This window comes from Crocodylus porosus, unplaced genomic scaffold (assembly GCF_001723895.1).
Source record: "Crocodylus porosus isolate Cpor-Errol unplaced genomic scaffold, CroPor_comp1, whole genome shotgun sequence".
Classification (NCBI taxonomy): domain Eukaryota; kingdom Metazoa; phylum Chordata; order Crocodylia; family Crocodylidae; genus Crocodylus; species Crocodylus porosus.
The window spans coordinates 3,898,293-3,905,404 of NW_017728922.1; the positions used below are offsets into that span (position 1 = coordinate 3,898,293).

A 7,112-nucleotide genomic window follows, 5' to 3' on the forward strand; every position below is an offset into this window, starting at 1 on the left:
CGGACCCAAGAACCGAGCCCTGGCGGGACTCTGCTGCCGACTTCTTCCCAGGTCGAATACGACCCGTCCACCACCACCCAACTGTTTGTCAACTGCATACTGACAGTTGTAAAGTTGTATAGCGGAGTGAATCCTTACAAACAATTAGGGGCCTTTTGAAAGTCATTGCTCTCACAAGTTGAGTAGATCCATAAAGATGTAGGGCAAAATGCTGCATAGCTTTGTAAGAAGCAATTAACTGAACTAACTGGACAGATAGAAAGTCACTTATTGCTATTTAGCTGTTACCAGTAATAACAATTGCTGCGCTGTCTACATCTACACTGACCACAGATCAATGGCCTGTGGAGCAGGGAACTAGTTTTCTCTTTAACTGTACAGAGCAGAGCTCACTCTTGCAGTTTTGAAAATAATGAGTGAAATAATTCTACAGGAGGAATAAATGTTTGCAACACCTGATCTCTGCTCCCAAAGCACACAGAAATGTATCCAGCAGCTAAGGCCTGCAGGCGACAGACTGGATTATAGATTCGACAGCTATAAAGCACCATTCTGAGCATCTCATCTGGCCTCATGCATAACACAAGACCTTCAACTTCACCCAGTACTTCCTCCCTTGTTTCCTTAGCTCCTCTTTGAGCTATTGCACTGTTTTCAGAAAGACATGCAGTTATGATTCAAGCAAAGATGAGAAGAGGAGGCCAAAAGGTTCAGTTTTTATTCTGGTGAGATGCTATATTTTGGATACAAGTGTATGAAGGAGAAAGGAAAATCTCTGAGATCCTAATGCAAAAAGACATGCACCAAAATGCATAGGCAGGCAGTGGAACATGAGAACCCTTGGATAAAGTTATAGTAGAGAGAGCAGAAAAGCAACTTCTCTCATGAAGTGAGCTGTTGTTCGCAAAAGCTCATACTTCTCTGAATTACTCTAATTGGGTGCCACTTTGCACTGCCTTCTGCCTCTTGCAGTTGTTCTGGAGAAAAGATCTAGCCTGATTAGTCATCAACATTCATGATGCTCTGGGGTGGAGGCGGGAGTGGTCTGAGAGCTGCTTTAATTAAAACACCAGCAATGTCATGTGTATTCAACATCCTGCTTCAAAATGGCAGTGGGGGTGCTTTAACTAAAGCTTGTTGAATGAGCTTTAGTTAAAGTGCTCCCACTGCCATTTTGAAACATGGGGACTCTGAACACACTTCATGCAGAGGCTGCTGGAGCGTGCTAATTAGCATTGGCGACATGCAGGCGGGTGCACAAGGGTGCACAAGGGTGCAGTGCACCCCCTATGAAAAGTCGCCACCGACACTGCCAGCAGTGTCTGTGGGCAGTCGTCGCTTGCCACTCACTGCTGACACCATCAGAGGTATCTGTGGGCAGTCTACGATTGTTGCTCGCTGCCGCTGAGACTGCTGGCGGCATCTGCAGGTGGTCGCTGACCGCTGGTCAGCACTCGCCACCACCACCCACACACACCACCGACAGCGCCATGGCTGCCTGTGGCAGCTCCTGCTGACCGTATCACTGCCGCCTGCTGGAGCGCACCATCCCCACCCCCAACCACTGGGGGCACACAGTGTTTATGCTAATTAGTATGCTCCAGCAGACTCACAGCATACTTGATTAATCAAATCTGTTCCAATTAGGGTTACCAAGCCTCCAGGATTGCCCTGGAGTCTCCAGGAATTAGATGTGAATCTCCAGGATACTGCTGAATGTCACCCAGGAGATAAATGATAGGGCATCTGTGAAAATAAACATTAAATGTTGAATCCAATTTATATAGTACTCCAGTGGGTTTTTAAACTGTAATAGTAATGTGCATTGGCCTTCCTGATGTAAAATCATTAATGTCATTATGTCATGTAATGACACCTGCCGGAATGGATTAAAACAGAGTTGGCAACCCTAGCTCCAATGCATGCTAATTAGCACATGTCAGAGCAGAGCTCTGTCACTTGTATAGGTGCCCTAAGTTTTATGGTATGCATGTACACAGGGACAGTCTGTAGAAAAAGTTTTTCCTAAAGCAGCAGAACAAAAGGATAGCTGAAGAAGAGGCCTTGGAATAGGTTCAGTAGGGTACTGGCAGTTAGAAAGACTTGTTCTGAATGTCTTCTTAACAAACTTTAAAAAGGAAACAACTGCAAGACTCTGTCCCTTCATGAGCTCCTGGAGAGAAATGGCTCCCTGCCCTCAAACTGGAGAAGAGCAAACTTCAGTCTGCCTAATTCCACCTACAATAGAGCTGGAAGCTCAGCTCTCACATGGGTTGGTTCCTGTGACTGAGAGGCAAGCAGGGAAGAGTGCAAGTCAAATAAAAACATGGTGAAAAAAGGATCAGGAGGGATGCACAAAGAAACCCCAAACTCAACAGCACAGAAATCTTGGTGTCTGTAAATCAGCCCCAGAGGCAGCTTAGCTGTATGGGAACTTTTCTAGTATTGATGCTCAGCATAGGTTTCTCTCTAGATCCAGATGTGGAAGTGACAAAGGTGAGGCCTACCCACAGAACTGGTTTTACAGCCATGCTCAAAATGGAGCATGTGAGAAAGTTTGTCATCTCTATAACAGCTTATACAGGAAACCAAGAGCCCCTACAAACCTAACCTCCAGTCTAGAAACCGTCCCAGCCTTTCGTACCAGTCAGTTCTGGTAGTGCCCCTGCTGTGGTTTATACTCCCTGTTGGTTGGGGAGGGGGCGGGGGAGTGGCATAATCAGACTGACTGATTTATATGATTAATAGATTGCTGGCAGCCAGGCAGTTTTGTTCCCCTGCAAACCCAACGGTTTTCTTCAAGGCTGTCTGATCCTGCGCAAGGCTACCCATCCTAGAGTAGAAAGCTTTTCAAAATATGGATTGAAGCTCCCAGCTCCTCCTATTGATTTGTTCTGCACACAATGGATCCGAGCACCTGCTACTCCTTTTCTAAAATGAAAAGAAGCTCTGAATGTAAAACAGGGAGGAAGGTGCATCTGAGAGTTACACTATACAGATGAGAAGAGGACAGGTCAATTAGTTCTTATTACGGGATCTCCTTACTACTCCAGGGTGGGCAGAAATGTGTTAATGGCCTGGCTGTACTCTGAGAAGCCATGTTACATGCTATAGCAGCCAAACAGGCATACATGTGTTTAGGGTTCAGTCCTTCAGGAGCAGCTTTGTCATTCAGATTGCCCATTGCTGAAGCAATTCTCACAGGTGGGTCTTCTTTTTCCCACATTTCTCCTAAAACGTCCCTTTTCAAAAGATCTGCTGTGTGTGCATGTATGTATGTGTACACAGAAATGCCAGCAATCTCCTCATTTATCTCAGGTAAAAACCCAGCAATAGACACTGCAGTGCTCTCGACAAAAAAAAGCATCTCTCAGAGGTTAGATTATGTGTTTACACCGATGTAATTAGCTTTTACCCTGGAATAAATAAGAAGCAGGCAGATGATCTAAGTCTCTATACTAGCGGAGTTTACTTGAGTCTGGTGCAGAATTGCCTGGGGAAAAATCAGGGGCAAAACTATCCCAGTGTAAGTTATACTGGTATAGGTGCTGCCCGCCTGCTTCCATTTCAGGGCAGCCATTTATTCAATGTGAACAGGTCATTATTTGCTCCTTGCCACCTAATTGTGACATACTGTAACAGCACCTACTGCAAGCAGGTATTTGGGAATAGCTACTTATCTGGCTCCTATAGACAGTGATATAGTCTACCTTGGTGTATAAAACTGAAGTAAATTGCACAGGTTTGAATGCATCCAGGCCTTCACCATGTGCTCTTTTCTTTGCCTGCTGTAGGACTGGGTCTAATTTTTTTTTTGTATGAACGATTTGAATGTGGGTCAAAATTTCACCTTGTAGAACCACAAGCTTTGATATACCCCTCAAGAAGAGTCATGATAACTCATCTAAGGAAATGCTTTTGTTTTGCCCAGCCTCTGAAAGCTCCTCATTTTAGGTCTGCTGGGCTTTGTGCATCCTGCTTTGAGACACCTGTAGTGTCATCTCTTATTACTGCAGTGAAGTAGATGGGAGATGGCTCCCTGATGCAAATCCTTCGCTATGAACTGCAGCAAGTTCTTGTGCCTCAGAATGCTTTATATCCAAAAGAGCACCAGCTATTACCCTTTGTTACCATACGAAGAATGAAAATTGGTTCTTCCATATAGATTTGCTTTCTTCATTAGCATGAGCTTTGTTTAACGGCTTGTTAATATTTCATAGAGCTAATGGAGAATTTATTCTTCCTAAATAATTTACCATATTGATATCTTGCTTTCATTTGCAACTCTAAGTCATGCTCCCTTAATTAAGGACCATTATTCTTAAACTGTACCTTTTTTAGTATTTATTGTGCTAGTAAAATTTGTCCAGCTTTAATTACACACTGTACTATTTTCCTGCCAGAAACCACTGCACAACTGCAGAGTTATTATATGTTACTGTGGCATTCTGTGTATATGCCAGAGGTGCATGTGAGGTGGACACAGGAGTGAGAAATGCATGTACTCAAAGGAAAGGCAGAGAAAGAAAAGAAACTCAAGCACGTTGAAGTGAGTTTCTAGAACAGGGAAAACTATAGGTCCATTAAAGTTCCCTTCCCCTCTCCTGTGGGAATATAGGTGATACCCTATAAGCATCCATTTCTCCCTTAAATGCGTTTATCCTGCATCTGCAATAATTTGACCATCATAATTTTCTGGGCAAGCTGGCTAAGTAGCTTATTTGACAAGGCCTTGGGGGAGAGGTGAAGGCCTGCTTCCTATAGACACCAATGGGCCACAGAAAGGTTTTGTAGGTTGTTGAAGCAGAGTTTGTCAAAATGACCACTTTATGCTGCTGAGATTTAACTAATGATGTGCTGGGGCACTAGGAGACACCAATAGGCCCCTGTTTAGCGTCTACACGAGACACTAACTGTTCAATAAAGTAATTCTACTGCGCAGTAGCTAGAAGGGCAAAAACTGTGCTAATATGCTACTGTGCAGTAGTACTAGGCTACTTTAGCATCACTAAAAACTCATACGTCAGCACTACTGTAGAGTAGCGCCAGTTACTGTGCATTTATTTAGTACTTGGTTATACAGGTACCAAACTTAATGTGCAGTAATTATGGTGCATTAATGAATGTGTAGACCCCTACTGAAATGGAAACACATAAATCCTCATCCCTAAGTCCAATAAACAATTGAAAGGAAAAGCTCATCTAGCTGCCTGTCTGAGTGGGCGGGCTTACCTGCTACTCTTCATCCTGTTGGAATCATAGGGACCTCTACCTTGTTCTCTTTCCCTCTTTCCTGCCACATCTTTGATGTTAGGTTATTCTTCAAGAGTATAGATGATATCTCTAGTGATGATTGTACGGACGAGGTTGGTCTTCCGCAGGGCTCCACCAGTCCTACACCCTGCCTCTTTCCTCTTGGGTGACAAGTTGTCTCTTCCCGTTGGTGCTGAGTGCAAGTCACCAGTTCTTGGATCCTCTCCAGCCCAGTTGCCTGTGAGCTTCACAAGAGGTTGGGGCCTTGCCCTCTAGAGGGGTCGCTCCTCCCCAAATGTCTCAACCCTGCTTGTGGTAGTCTTCTTCCTCTCTGGGATCAGTGGGTCCTGGGGAGATGGGATCTCTGCCTGCCAGTCCCAGGGTTTGCATTCAGATGCTACTGGGTCTCAAGTGTTGACTCTCAGGCTTGATTAATCAGAACTCGGATGTGCAGGGATCTGGCTCTCCCCTGCTATATATTTCCCTAGCTTGGGATTACTACATAACACCACAAAAGAAAAACTTCTGAATTTGCGCTGGGCTTCAGCTCCACTATCTGTAGCTGCTCTGAGCCAGGGGGATCTTTTACTCAGTTTCTCTGGGCAAATCCCTTCTTTACCCAGACCCTTTGAGGCTCACTGCCTTCAGTATCCCCTCGTGCCCTCTTTCCTGAGGGTTTAATACTCTCTCCCTGGGGTAGTCCTTCTCTCAGCGTCCCCATATCTCTGGCCAATGGGCCACCCATAAGCACCCCTCTGTCCGGCTTCGCTTATCTGGGTGGTAGGCCAGGTTGGTTCCTCACTCGGGGTCGCAGATTCCCTGACATCCCTCGAGTGTTCGGTTAGCTCGGTCTTGGCTGTGGCAGAATCCTCTTCCCGGCCTGGCTGTAGCATCCCGCTTTCTCCCATGGCATCGTCGTGCTCTCCTCAGTGATCTCCCTGTAAGCTTCCCAGGCTTTCCCACCAGTCCATTCAGCATGGGCCCTTAGGGCATGCGCTCGTTGGCCCAGGTGTGTGGCCCCTGCTCTCTTCCCCGGAGCTTCTCTCCGCACGCAGGGGAAGTGCTGCCTGTCTGGGACCCTGCTAGGTGAGTTCCTCCTTCCCGGCATTTCCCCAGCAGCCTGGTTTCCCTGGGCTCTGCCGAGCGAGTTCCTTCCCCTGGAGCTCCCTCGGGGCACAGGGGCAGCGCCGCTCTCTCGGCCTCCGTCGGATGAGTTCCAAACCTCCTGGCGGCTTCCCCCAGCGTGCCAGGGGGGTGGTGCTCCTGGGCCTGGCTGGGCACATTTTGTTGTCTTTGGGACTTGCAGCCAGCGGGCCAGGACGGCACTGCTCATCCGAGCCCCGCCAGGTGCATTTTCCCTGATCTGGCCCCAGCCCTTGCTACACTGCCCTTTTACTTCTCAAGTGGCAGAGTTCAGAAAGGAAGGTCCTGGTTCAGCTGTTGCTGTGCTGAGGTTTGTTACATTTGCTGGCATAAAATTCCTAGGGAAGTCTATTCCACTGTGTAAGGGCTCAGTACAGACTGTAGAATCCCAAGGTAGCCTTGATGTGCATGAGCTTCTTCTGAAGGTAGATGTCATCGAGGTAATTATTTCCCTGGAGTCCTAAGGAGGTAATATCCTCACTTCTAATGATCTATTAACAGTACCCATCACAGCTCAGCTAATGCCTGAGTCTGGGATAGATTTTTCTCTCTGCCTCCAAAATGACCACCTATTATGAAAATGTATGTAAAATAAGCAATTCAAAGAAAATCTCAGTGACCTTTGGTGCAAGAGACAGGGCAGGTATGGTAGATTGGTGTTTGTCAAAGAGGTGGAACAGCACCAGTAGAAAAGGATGTGTTTTATCACGACTTCT

The 7,112-nt window shown here is 46.4% G+C and overlaps 1 long non-coding RNA gene across 1 annotated transcript in view; it reads left to right on the forward strand.

Annotated features, from left to right (window-relative positions):
- The window catches only part of LOC109313327, an 11,520-nt gene extending 5,530 nt beyond the window's left edge, over window positions 1-5,990 (forward strand). The window contains exon 3 of the long non-coding RNA XR_002102016.1: window positions 5,877-5,990. This is a non-coding gene — a long non-coding RNA (uncharacterized LOC109313327). The remainder of the gene's footprint in view (window positions 1-5,876) is intronic.
- The last annotated feature ends 1,122 nt before the right edge of the window (window positions 5,991-7,112 follow it).